Source organism: Strix aluco, chromosome 3, assembly GCF_031877795.1.
Source record: "Strix aluco isolate bStrAlu1 chromosome 3, bStrAlu1.hap1, whole genome shotgun sequence".
Classification (NCBI taxonomy): Eukaryota; Metazoa; Chordata; class Aves; order Strigiformes; family Strigidae; genus Strix; species Strix aluco.
Window position 1 is genome coordinate 58,493,108 of NC_133933.1, and position 14,777 is coordinate 58,507,884.

A 14,777-nucleotide genomic window follows, 5' to 3' on the forward strand; every position below is an offset into this window, starting at 1 on the left:
AGCACAACTCCCAGTGAATTGTTCAGAGCCAGCTGCAGACTTAAGTCAACACATGTATCAAACACCAAGCTTTCTATCTCTCTAATTAGAGATTTTATAGAGCTCCTGCCACTCTAGTATCTGAGCAATTATGGAGTTACTCCTGCTTCATATCAATATCAATTCAGTCATATCCGGTGGCAGGAATTTCTCACTTGAGTGATCCTACCATTGGTATGTGCTGCCCTTGAAGGCCTGGATCTCATACCCTCCAGGGCATGATGCCCTGATTTCTCAGATTAGCATTTGATTAATTCTTTCCGTCTTGTTTTGATTTTAATCTCCACAATGAAAACATTCACCAAACCCAATGCTCATAAATTACATTTTAAAACCAAATATTTATAAAAAATATATATATAATGATAGTATTTTCATACTTTGAAATGAATAATTGCAATGATTTGGGGTAAAAAAGCATTGTGATAATATGAAAATTTATAAGTGAAATAAGCAGTCCAGTGTTCACTCTCAAAGCTCAACACAGCTAAAAAACAGACGCACAATATTAAAATTATGAAGTCTATAATACAGTGAAGAATCTTTAAAGAACTATATGTACACGCAGTGTTATTTTAAAAGGCTCTTTAAGTTAGAAGTGCACATCCTCTGTAACTCCCTTCAATGCCGAAACACTGCAAAAGTTTCACAGAAGAAACAGTTTCTTTGTATGCAGTGAAAATTTCCTACAGATACCCAGGTATACATACTGCTTGAATTTCAAGTGTCTTCCAGGATTCTTGTCCAAATATTAATAAGTTTTTAAATGTCAGATACTGTGTTTGCCAAATATATATAAAGTTTAACATGGTTTCTCAAACACATACAAACAATACAGGGAATTTTTCTTATTTATATTGCTTAAGAAGTAATGAATCTTCCCATTAACAGTGTTTAGAGGGTAGGAAATGCTTGTTCCAAGATACCAAGGGAAATTTCAGAATTCTGAGAATAGTTTCAGGAACAGAAAGGCTTCTGCTCAGAGGTTTACTCTCTGCTAACAATAAAGAAAGTGAGATACTTATAAATATTGTAAGCAGAAACTCAGTCACAAGTAAAAAGCTATCACAAAAGAAATAAATGCTGCCTTAGTTGGGAGGAGAACACCAGTTTACCAACGGAATTAAATCAGTGATCCATATAATCCTGTTTCTGACAGCAGACAATACTTGATAGTTGCAGGAAGTTAGAAAAAACTCCAAAATTAAGAAATACAACTGATCTCTCTGTAGAGGAAATTCCTTCCTTACTCCAGCTAAATTTTGATTAATTCAGTCATGAATGTCTATATGCAATATTTTTCAAAATTGTCAGCTAATTATCAGTGGATGTTCTTATTAATCATCCAAATATCTTCTTCTAAAATCTTTCAAAGCTCTTGGATGACTAATTTTTTACATTAAATTTCAACACGTCATTTTGTGTAGTTATAAGAGATATTGCCTGTTGTGAATTTTTAATTTGTTAACTCTTAGTTAAATATTTGTTATTTTTTTCTTGGATGACTAAGTGTAAAGTACACTCATTCCCCTTCTCCTAACAGCCTCATAACCTTCCCTTTTTCACTATTATTTGTATATAACTGATGCCTCTTTATTTCATCTCTTTCCTGAATAACATAGACCTACTCTCCAATATCTTCCTACAGTTTTCCTCAACAGGTCAGACTCTCCTTGCCTATTTTCATTTTACAATAATGTTTAGAATGACAAAATTCAGTCTCAATTCTATATGGCATTAGTATCTTTTCAGAAATATATTCCATTGATTGTACACAGTAACTATTTATTTGCTATTATGAAGCACAGGTTCTCCCTGAGCTTTCTACAGGCATGATGCTGGTACTTTAAAATGTGAAAATAAATATTCATATTTATATTTGAAATTTTCCCACTCTATATATTAATTTACCAGCATTTTAATTTGCTGTTCATATGGCTTTTCTTAGCTTTGTGAAGGCTTCTGACTAGTTCTCTCACCTAGATGTCATTAACTGACTTTTCCAGATCATTAATAAATATATATCAATACAGACATGAAGCATATCTTGGAATAATCTATTAGTATTATTATTGTTTTTAATTTACTACTTACTTCTGCTTTTTTTTTTTTACTTTTGCTTTTTGTCTTTTACACAGGTCTAGTCAATCACTTTTGGTTTTTTTATATAATAGCTGTTCAGATGGATATCATTAAAGACTAAATAAGACAAACTAAGTCTTCCTTTGTCTATAGTTCCTTTGACAATCTACATGTCACTAAAATATTCAAAATAGCAAAGCTGATTTTTTGTTGTGTTTTTATTGGCTTTATTTGGATTTTTTTCTCTATTAAAGGTAAATGCATCTCCACCTTGAAGCTGTTCTCAGCATCCCTGATAATGTCAAGAAAGCAAATAGTCTTAGAGCAACCTCAGACACTTAAAATAATTCTTATGTGTACAAAGATACTTCAGAAAAGAAATAGTACTCTTCTTTCAGAACAGTCTCCTGTGATGTTTAAGACTTCTGTGTATAAGGTATACCAATTAATTTTTTTTTTTTCATTTCTTTTTTCATTTTCATTTCTTTTTTTTTTTTTTTTTGCTACGTTGTTTATTATGTGGTGGGAAGGAAAAGAAGTTCATACCCCATGAGAAAAGTGGTAAATTATATATGATAAGAGACATGAAAAACATTTGTTCCCCTTTTTTTAAGCCTAACTTAGGTTGCATGAAAGGAATAGGACTTTCTGAGAGGCTTACTCAGCCTTGTAAACTGATTTCAGAAACTTTATGTATATGCATGTAGGGCAGCATGGGAGAAAAGTGGAGACTCTCCCAAGCAAATAGGAAAAGTTAGGAATATGAGTATCAGAAATTAACTTAGGTGTGTTAAGGAGGAACAGGGTCTTACAGAACTTGAAAAAGCTGACAAACTGATGGAAGTTGAGATAATATCAGATGATGAGTAAGTAGGGGTAAAAAGAAAGAATGATATGGTAAATGATGAGCAAGGATGATAACTTCTGTTGCTGTGTTTCATGGAAAAAAATGTGTAAAAAGTTGTTTTCAAAGAAGCCAGAGAGATGTTGCATTCGTTGTTGTGGGACGAGGACCCAAGAAACGAACAAACCCTTGAGGAGAGAAATCTTTGTGACACTGAGAAAGAAGATGAAGTAAAATTGGATCTTGTATTGCTGTGAAGAGGGAGTAGGGGAAGAATTCAAATACATTACTTTTAGTACTGGTAGTGTGAGCTCACACTGTGAGCTGTGTCTGATACATGAATAACATAATGTTCTGGAAGGAAGACCAAGAGGTCTTGATTCTCTGTGTCTTAACTGAAGGCAAACAAGGAGATACCCAAGACATAGTTAAGAGATGGTCCATGTCTTTGGTGAAAGGTGACCGGCTTAGAGATCAGCATCAAGAGGCAGTAGCTATAACTGTGATGAGATAGCTCACAGGAAACATTAAGTTAAAAGTTCCTTCAGGGTGCACCAGAACAAAGTATGAAGGAACCACATGGGGAGGATGGAGAAAAGCCAAGAATAGGTAACATCTGATATGCTCCTGGTGATTATCTGACATCTGGTAGTATAGCAAGCAAATATTTTTGTATCTTTTATTACCCTGTTACTGGAAAGTTCTCAAATTTTATGCAAACCTACACAAAAAAATTATCTCAGTAAATATTTTCTGGTTCAAACATTTTCATAAAACTGAAAGTAATTTTAAAATACTTTTCCCTTGGATTTCCAAGTATCATATATACCTTTACATTAGAGCAATAGAAGGAACAGTTGAGGGGCATGAGGTTTGAGTAAAACAAGTCTAAAAGAAAAATGCATAAAAATATGGGGGCAGGGTGGGTTACACTGTCCTTTGCATAGTTCTCACTGATGTAATACTGTGGCAGTCGAGGTTGACTGAAGCACTCACAACTCCACATTCAACCGGGCAGGAGCTGAAGGAAGAGACCTCCCCCAAAAGATCTTCAGTCTTGGGATGTGTTTCTCTGTTAATCCACCGGAGCTTGAAGATGCTGACCTCCAGGTCACACTATTTTTTACCCACTTGCATACTTTCTATTATACAAAAGAAATGCCCAGCTTGTTCTGTCTTGGTAGGGTCTCATATCTTAACACTGTTTCATGTTTTATGTTTATTTAATGAATGCTACACAATGCACATAATTACTTCAGAAAATAAATATTAGGCAGTGGTATATTACTATCTTTTCAAAATGTTTGAAAAGCAAAGCCGAATCTTGCTTTTCTCTATTTATGCTCTTTCTTTAATTTTGGTATTTTCCACCATGAAAATGCACGACCATATTTTGTTCCTATTAAATTTTAGAATGTTTTACTTCTAATGGGCATGCGTTTCACTGGTTGAACTATCCTGTGGTTTTGGGGTATGCTCTGTGGGTAAAATTTGTTTAAAAAACATTCCCATTTTTTAAGTATTTATTTATTCTATTTACGTTCTTAGAAGAAATATTTTTCCCTGCTTTCACCTTTATGAAAGCTTTTTCTTTATTGTTTAAACAAAGTTTATTTTTTTCACTAAATTTAATTGACAGTTTTGATGAAATATGGATTGTCACAAACAGCATTTTCTGCTTGAAGAGTAAGGCACATTTCTTTGATCATACTTTTGCATAAAAATACAGCAGCACGTATGTGCAACCAACTCTTCACCTCAAAGAAAACTACCAAAGGGAAACATTATACTGCTCACATAATTCTCCTTAGAGAGTGAGAGAAAACAAGCTGCGTATGACAGATGAGATTTATAATGCTGAATGCAGAACTGGTATTCACTCTCAGATACAGTGGTGGTAGAATGGTAATAAGAACCTATACAGAACAGAATAGGGAGACAAGATAAACTTCTTAGTTCACTTAATCATTTACTTAGCTCAAAGATGCCATGCTTTCAAAAGATGTGAGGAAGAAAGAATTATTCTTCAGCATTATGTGAACAGTTTAATGTACAGGGTTTTTGGGGGGCAATGTTTGTTAATGCTTATACATTACATTTTGGAAGAGTTGAAGTTTTATCATAGTATAACTCTAATGTGCTTTTTTTTCTGGAAAGACACCTTTTCAATACATCCGTCCAAACCTGAAAGTTTCAAAGTCACGGGCATTTTGAATCCAGCTGTTAGAGATATACTTTACCAAATTTATGCTTAAATGAGAATAATTTCTTAAAAATACTTTCCAATGGCCTAAATTCTTGGAGCTAAAAAATGGTGTTTAGAGCAGGATCAGTGAGATAGACAAAGGTATGTCAAAGCACCTAACAAAAGATAGGGCAGCCTCACGACCCTTCTAAGTATGTGGAAGCTTCTGGTATGTGTTGGCTGTAGGGGATTCCTGAAAGACAGTGTGTCTGTGAGTGCCTCCAAACCTGAATGGAGTAGCCAGGAGGAAGTCTGTAGACATGGATATAGCATCTAATATATGGAGAATTCCTAAATATCTGCTTAGGAATTGAGGAACATGTAAGTGGTGGAAATGTAAGTGACCCGATGTCTAGCCTGTCCTAGCCGTCGGTAATCCATGATGGATTTGCTCAACTTCAAGGGAAGAAAGTACACTAAAAGCTAGTGCTAGGGACAACACACTATTTCTGTTAAGACTGGGGACAATGGAACAGGAACAGCAAAAAGGATTTTGGAAGTATTTCATAATCACTGCCTAAAATGCAGCACTTCTTTAGTTTTAAGATATACAGTTCTCCAAATCCATGTTAGGCTTACAGTGCATAATAAATAGAAAATAAAAAACTGCTTGTTTGCACTTATTTGTGATGACTCATTACAAGTCCTGTTTCTTTTCATTGCCACTTGTGAAGTCACTATGTAGTGTTGGAAATAAATAGGAGAACTCTATTTTAGTGGCAAAAACTATGCAGTCAAATGAAAATATGCAACAAGTGAGACGGACAGTGTGAGTGACACAGATCAGTGAAGCCCAGGTTTTATTTATTCTTAGATCAGCTCTCACAAAAATGATGGACTCTCTTGCTTGAGAGTTAGAAGACTGAGAGTGAGATCTTTCCATTTACTTCTGTAATAGGTAGTAAGTGACATTATATGATATAAATCTTAAACTCATTTTCACATTAAGTGAAACAAAATAAACAGTTGTAATAATAACACTCATATTATATAACTATTACCAGACGTTCCGATTTTAAATTTGGGAATAGAGCAACTTTGTACAATTTTTCCAAAAAAATTGTTCTAGGAATATGAAAGCATGTCCACACTAAATATACAGCAATGGCATAACTCACATTTGATATAAGGAATATTTCTGAGATAGATGCATTTTTCTCTTTAAAAAATTTTGCTTTGGCCAAACCTCTAATCAAAAATAGTTATGACGTAGAAAAAAATTTTCATGGGACATACATTAAGACTGCCCTTCAGATATGAACTGCTACTTTAGATACTGGCATGAAAATGTCAGGGTCCTGATGGCACCACCAGCCCTGATTGTCCCTGCCCCAGGAGCACCGCAGCAGGGCTGGTCTCCAGCTCTCCACAGCCCTGCCTGGCCACAGGCCCATGTTGCAGCACAGCCTCAGCCCAGGAGGTTCCTGGTGCCCAAGCTGGGGCTGCCCTGGGGTCCCCCTGCTGCCAGGCCGTGCCCCGATGGACCCCCATGGGCAGCCCCCAGAGACCCAGGGAGCCACCAGCCCTCACAGCACTCTGACAGAATACATATCCAACCATCTTTACAATGAAACGTTTATGGCCCAGAGTTGGTGCAGTTTAGTTTTTATTAGGCTGGAGTGCTTTTCAAAAGCTTAGCTGCCATTTTTGCCTTAAAAACTTCACAATGTAACTAAGGGCCACTCAGATCCCACGAACGCTGTGCGTGGAGCGAAAGGGGAGAGGGAGTGGGGCTGGCCAGGGAAAGGGAAGAGGAAAACAAATCTCCTCAACCTGGCAGGGAGGCAGAGCCGTAGGTACCCTCAAGCTGTGCCTGCAGCCTCCGCAATACCTCTGGACACGCCTCAACATTGTTACAGGAAAGCTATTTGCTTTACGGGCAAGGGGAAAAATGCAAATCTAATGCAAATTAAACAGCTTCCACTGCAGATTGTAATTTAAGTGTAGCTGTATGAAGCAGTACAAATCATACCAGATACTTGCACAGCTAAACCAGCACGGCTCTATTGGTGTGTGTGTCTCAATTTCCAGTTGCCAAAATGAAGATAATCTCTTTTTTCCTATTAACCTCTCTGTCTTGCCTAAAGAGGTGGGCCTCTGCACCAATAGTCTATCTCCCCCTGTTTCTCAGAAACTGTCTTTTCGGCCTGAGCATCTACATGGTAATGCACTATAAAATATAGGTATAATTATCAAATGTTGGCCAGTCCTAATTGGTGCTTTAACTAGCCCTAACCGGGGTGCTACAGCAGAAGGGATGGTGACTCACAGGGAGATTTGAGGGAGCAGATATTAATGTCTCCTTACACACCTTGCCTGAAATAAAGCTCAAAACCATGATAATACATCAAGTTTCTGAAGCTAATTCCAGCAACAGGTCTAAATTCTGGTCAGGACAACGCCATGCAATATAGCGCTTGCTCAGCTGATCTAATTAAAGCTTACGATTTCCTCTACGCTTTAATTCAACCAGTTACTACATGCCAAAGTTCAATTGCCTCAGTCAGGGTTTCAAAAAATCTTAGATTAAGTCACCAAGTGGACCTAAAGCTACTCAAGAAGCTCACTCACTAGTATCTTGGGACAGAACCTAAAACCATGTAAAGAACAGGAGAAATGAGAATTATCAGGCTTATTGTCTTTAATAAATTGGAATCTGTCCTACATACTCTATGCTTTTCCTACCCATTTGCCTTGTTACCGATTTACTTTTTCTGAAAACAATTATTTGCCTTGTTAATTTAAAATTATTATGCTCTTCTTAAATTGGAGGGCACCAGCATTTTGTTTGGAAAGTCTCAGTTGCCCTTGCATTTCACCTCCTGTTTCACCTGTTGGGAGGGAGGAAGAAGATGCGGAAAGAGGTACTGTTTGCTATGCTTGGAATGAAGTTAAAAACATATAGAATACTCTTTATGGGAAATCTTTTGATTGTCTTGAAATCTGAAATTTTCTCGCACAACTGAACTAATCAGAAAATTTAAACATGTATCTGGTATTATTATTTCTGAACTGGTGTTCCAAGAAGGGTTTACAGACACAGAAAAATGGTAACATGAATGAACATAAATGTACTAAAAAAAAGCCTAAAATTAAATGAAGCAGGGTTGCATTTTGGATCTTCTAGCTTCAACACCATTAAAGGGATTGTCCACTTGCTTGCTTGTGTGCTTAGCCTTGCAGTTTATGTAGTTCACTGCTTTTAATTTAAAGTAAGAAGAAAAAATACCAGTGAAATAGTAGCCACTTTTTGTTAAAAGGCCTAATGTTTCTGTAGTCTAAATGAGTGCTTGTCTAGATTGTTAAACTGCTGTACAAAAAGAATCCCCTTCCAACTAATGCATTGTAATTACAATGACAGTAATAAAATATGTGAGCTTTTTCTTTCTTGTAGTGGGCAGTCACTTAAAATGACTCACTGACGAAAGATGCTGTCTGAAAGGCTACCCTTTGTACAAAATACTGTGTATAAACAGATCACTATATTTGAAAGACACTTTTAAAATTGCAGTGCTAGAAATCTGCTTTAAGAAAGGATAAATTAGTTTTGTCCATCATATTTTAGCTTTAACTCATTTAGTCCAAGAAAATTCTTCTTCACTTGGCAGATACTCATACTTCATCTTAATTTGGCTATTTTATAAACCTTGTGTGATTTCACTTGTAATATTTTGCTGCCTTTTAATGGAGACAGATCGTATTTCCTATTTACTTCACTCCGTTACGCAGGTCTCAAAGTGGCATTGTAATAAGAAGCACTGGTATTATACTTGACCGAATACCATAAAATGTGTATGATAAATACATATGAAGCAATATTCATTATTCAGTAAAGTATCAGCCCATATTTTTCTAGATGGATAAAAGGCTTACCTTGTTTAAAACCTGTTCTGACTGTACTAGCATTTATGTCTGAGGTCCTGGCTTAGGCCCACTATTAACGTAAAACTGAGAAAACAGAAATGCAGCACATGGGATGTGAAATTGTAATTTTATTTGGTAATAATGCAGAAAGCAGGAGTTACAGAATCTCCTTATTTGGAGAAATGCAAAAGTTAGACATGATCCCAAGCAACATGATCTGACTTTGAAGTTGGATCCAAATTATGACTGGGCAGACCATTGGACCAGATGACCACCAGAGATCCCATCGCACCTCAAGTATTCTGTGCTTATATGATTCTGCATTAGTGTTTCAGGTATCCATCAGAATAGATCAAATTGCAGAAGCAATATGATATAAGGCAAATAATGATATCTCAAATATCATTATCTTCATCAGAAGACATGAATTACTCAACTGATAGTATGACATCATTTGTACTGATGACAAGTATGTCATACTATCAGTTGAGTAATTCATGTCTTCTGTTGTAGCTTAAGCTTATACATACTGTTAAGAAGGTGCATGGATTGCACTGAAGGAAACATAAGGTTAATTACATGTTGAAGTGATGGCATAGATCGGGTTAACATTAGAAACTCCTTAGTATAATTATTTGTAATTTTGCTTTGGCATCTAAAGAACAGTTACAACATATAAAGCAAACTGAAATGTTGCATGTACATTTTACTTGCTCCTCCTGTAAATCATTACAATCCACTAGCAGTATCTCAGTAATGAATTTCTTCTAAATATGCGGAGACCTGAAAACCCTAACACTTCAGTTCATGTGAGAGATAAACCTCATGAGATGAATTCATACACAAGAAAGTATCCATAAAAATAGAATTAGTTAGGAATGGAAGAAATTGACAAAGGATCAGATCCAGAGCATAACAGAGCTGGATTTTAGGAGCTTAAGCACCACACTGCACTTCAGAATTTCTCATTCTGTGGCTGCCTAGCCCTGGTGGTGCTTATTTGTGACGAGAAAATGAGAATTTTAATTCAGACACCCCACTTTCCACCTAATGAATAGTCACAATCCAGAGGAAAATGTCATGGAAAGAGAATCTATCCTCTACTTCACTTGCTGTTCTTTTTCCAAAAAGGAAGTAGGTGACAGAAGGAGATGATCTCTGTAGTTTACAGAGTATCTGCTTGGAAGGGATGCATCCTGAATTGTGAACCCTGCTCCTAGAACTGTTTGTGCACTGTACTCTAGAAAATCACGAACAAAAAAGAAGAAATACTCTGCCACTGCCTGTTTTGATTGCACAAGAGATTAATTAAAAGGGTACAGGGCAAATGAGGAAGCTGTTGTAACTAAAAGCATGAAGCAGCAGAGTAGAGTAGATGCTAGGGTTGAAATACCTCTACTCTTAACACAGAACTGGCCCGGGCTCAAGTAAAATGCAATACAGAAAGGAGAAAAACTCAACAGACTGCGTGAACAAAAGAGAACTGTGCATTTTTAGTACAACATAAGAATGAAATTAATTAAATGCCTGCACTGGCCAAAGAAGATTGGGATAAGCAGAAAAATCAATTACTCCTTTAGACAGTGATAAAAGAAGAGGACTAGCTGAAGCCAAGTAAGACCATGCTGCTAGGATGACCTAACCTTAGGTACTAAAGACATGGCTGAAAATAATGAAAGTAAATTTGAAAACAAAAAATGTGGTGTTAACATACTCCTTAAATATTTCTTTGGTGTTATTTATTTTCTATTTAAAGAGCCTCTATCTCATGAAAAAAGGACAGATGGATGCTTAAGTGCAACATTTTTTGAAGGGACTGTGTATCGTCAGTGAAGATGAGAATAATATGTAAATAGGTCAATAGATAATAAGCAATAACCATATTTTCATTAGATACAGTAGATTTTTGTGTATAGTTTAATAGTTGACACTGCCTTTGTCTGGTCCAAGATGACAGTGGTGGGACAAAGGTGCAAAAAGGCATGAATTACTAAGGAGGACAGTGCACAATCTCTTTCACAAGTCGCATGTTTCCACCCCATAGCGCTGCTGTCATTCATTCCTTCTGCCTTATGTACTCTCCCTTGCTATCACACTGTAGCTATTCACTGCATCACATACCACTGGTAGTGGTCAGCAGTCAGAGATCCCTGGTGGTAACAATTCCTTAAATTCCTCGTAAGACAGCCATGCTCTAGCTCAACACACAACAGCTACATGGGTACTTGTGTATGTACCGATTGGGTAGATTGATGTTGCAGAGCCCTTTCAATTCATACTTCAACAATCAACGTATGCACTTGTCATTATGCTTGCTGACCTGAGCTGAATGTGCAGGATCTTGGTGCAGCCTCTGCAGCAGCAGGATGTGCCCTCTCTCTGCCACACAGGTCAAAAGTTCACATGTAGTTGGAAGTCCTCCTTAGGATTTGTCACCAGTGCAGATTACTGGGAAAAAAGAAAATCACAGATGTTTGTTTGGCAACAGCTCTGAGTCTAGAAAGCTTGAGCAGTTTCCCAGCAGCCAGGAAAGATTCCAAAACTCACTCGGAGCTGTGGTTACACTGCTCTGGCCAACACATTTGAGTAGAACAACTTGAATAGGATTAGTTCAGAAATGTTTTCCAGCTTCTTTCTATTTATGGCAAGGAGATGTTTGGCTAGGGCTCAGTTGATCCTGACTCTGCAGTGTGAGTGACTAAGCACCATTAAGACGTTCTCAGGAAAGCTAAGCATCTTAGTTAGTCTTCAAAGCCTCGACTGACTGTAAAAAGCTTTAGTGCAGTTAGAGGCCAAGCAGAGATCTTGAGGTCACTTCTGATGGTCCTTTTCTCATCCATGCTGAGCAGTGCAATAATTATTACGGTGTGCAAATCACCTGGAGCACACTGCCTTCTCTGGATACGACCGGTAACACTTTTGGGGCTTATGTACAAACTAATGACAAGCACCACGAGTAGACCTGTCACTTCACTACCTACCCACTGCTCTGGGAGTATTCGACCAAATCTCAGCATACATTATAACTGGGTGAATTTTTACTCATTCTGATTCATGTGGGACTACCATCATCCTCTGTCTTTTTCATGCTAACCCTGGCAGTGTACTACCCCACAAAAAAAGAAGTCAAAAAGGAAAAGCCTCTAAGCACACTGATGGCTGTACTCTGCAGTTATCTGTAAAGTTATTGTGATTATCTTGAGGCAAAAGACCCAGCAAGTTTGACCTGCACCAACTAATGGTCTGTGGAATCACACCGCTATGTAGGCCAACACTAAATGCCCCATTGCCTCAAATAGCTATTAGGAATAGTGGTTGCTTATGTGGGATCTGTAGAATACTGATCAAGAAATGAGCAGGTGATCCTCTCTTTCCTTCCCTAGGAGCAGTAAATAGCAGGGTCAGTAAGAAAAGGTGGGCAAAGAAGACCAATGCCAAGTGGATTCATTTGGTAGCAGGGATTTGTGTGACTAATGAAGATGCACTGCTGGGGGCTAAGTGACTCGTGAGCATTTAACAGTGGCTCTGTCACAGCTGGACTCTGTCATAGTTGAGTACAAAGATGTTGCAAACTAGTTGGGTCTGACTGCTTCTTCCCCAGCTGTGCAAGGCACTTGGGCTTTGGACCGGGGTATAAAACACTGGCAAGAGATTTCAGACATCAGAGGCCGGAAGGTCTGAGTGGGCAATATGAAGCAAGGCAGTTAAGCAGAGTTGGTCTAATTTGTAAACAGGATGTGGTTATTGTGTAAGAGCTGGAGGCCCTGAAGAAGCTCTGAAATACAGCAGCTAAATCCTGAAAAATAATGGGGATGTTCGCTGAACTATAAAATTAAAAGGTCTACTACTGTTCCCACTGATGTCCCACGGAGAGGGAAGTTTGCCACTGATATTTTACAGGAAGAGTTAAGTCCCAGGAAAGGATTGATTTGTTGAATGGCATCAACTAGAAAGTGTAAGGGAAGAGAACTGTTGTCTCAACCTTGTGTGTATTATATCATTTGCTTAAATGTTTGGAAGTATAGGTATAATCTTGAAATAATTGAGGTTCTCCTTGTGTTAGGTGCTACTGTAAACAGAAAGTGAAATTCAATCTCTCCTCTAAAAATGTATAGTCTAATTAAAGAATGGATTCAAGGGCCAAGCACATAAAAGGTAAGAAAGTGAAAGTGACTGTAGTACGCAAAAAGAGTGCTTTTAAAGTCCTTTACTTCTTCATCCAGTTCTGAGGGCTTGTTTTTTTTCTCTGATTAATATTACAATAAATAATGAGGCTAGTTGTGCTATGAAAGTTATAGCCAGAAGTGTTTGCAGGGCCCAGCCTAACATAAACTGACTACAGAACTCAAATGGACTATAACTTACATTCTTAAAGTTATACCTGCACATATGTCTTTACCTGTAGCAGTCTGTGCTTACCATTTTGTCACCCATGGCCAAGTTCTAGAAGTTTTCTTACCAGTTTACTGCGTTACAGTAAGCATGTGTGAATAGATGGAAAGATTAGACATTATTTCTGTAACTTATAAACTGTCAGCTAAAATATGTAATGGATAATTAAAGACATACTGAAAATGCACACATTTCTAAGTTAATTTTTCTATCAAATATTTTCTGATTCTCATTTAAGTCTACTTCTTCCATTTCTAGGATTTTTGCCATCTTTGGAAGCATTCTTTCACATTTTACCAAGATGATTTGGGGAAGTGTCCAACAGTCCTGTTAACACAGGGGAACAGCTATGTAAGTTCATGACTTTATAAGGATATGTAAACTGTCTTGGTTTCTTTCAAATGTTTATACACCATATACCTGCTGGCAATATGGCTGTAAACTGACAAGGGGTTACAGGTCTAAGAAGAGTTTGTGGAATTTTTTCTTTTGAGGTTATGATGAGGAAAATTTTGCACCGTCAGAACAATCAGCCACTGGAATAATCTCCCCAGGGAAGTGGTGGATTCCCCAACATTGGATACTTTTAAGATTCAGATGGACAGGGTGCTGACCATCTTGTCTAGACCATGCTTTTGCCAAAGAAGGTTGGACCAGATGATCCTTGAGGTCCCTTCCACCCTGGAATTCTAGGATTCTATGATGGCTGCATCATAACTATTTTGCTGCATTCTGATTACGCTTATCCCTCTGTGCACTATTACATTTACTGCACTAATAAAGCATGCCTGGCTATCAGGCTGAAAATACCACTTAAAAACACCATTTTACTGTGTGTGGAGCCTTTTACTGCCAAGGCATTCACCCTGTAGCTAGGAGATGAGAGCCAGTGTCTTGAATCACATCTCTGCAAGTTTTCCCTCCAAAAGTGATGATTGATCTTCCAGTTCATTTTAGTTGAAAGTTCAGCAAAGAGCCACAAATAATAATTACCTTCAGCAATATAATGACTGAGACAAGAGTAGTATCTACTACCAGACCACTGACTAGATAATCCAAAAATGCAATCTTGTTTGTACTAAAAGAAAAATAAAACCAAAATACAGAATACTATCCAACAGCGGTTAGCAGAAAGAAACGTTTATCTCTGTGCCACTCGTTTAAATTAGTTTTGCTGCCGTAAGCACGAATGGAAGCGCCGTCGGGACCCCAGCGGCTCGCCCTGCAACGCCCGGGCAGGCGGTCACTGCTTCGGCCGGGGCTGGCTACCCCGCGGTACGAACGCTGCCAGGCCGGGGCCGCCCCGCCGGC

The 14,777-nt window shown here is 37.7% G+C and overlaps 1 long non-coding RNA gene across 1 annotated transcript in view; it reads right to left on the reverse strand.

The window, feature by feature from the left end:
- The window catches only part of LOC141920990 (uncharacterized), a 31,825-nt gene extending 19,680 nt beyond the window's left edge, over positions 1–12,145 (reverse strand). The window contains exon 1 of the long non-coding RNA XR_012622519.1: positions 11,395–12,145. This is a non-coding gene — a long non-coding RNA (uncharacterized LOC141920990). The remainder of the gene's footprint in view (positions 1–11,394) is intronic.
- Positions 12,146–14,777: the final 2,632 nt, after the last annotated feature.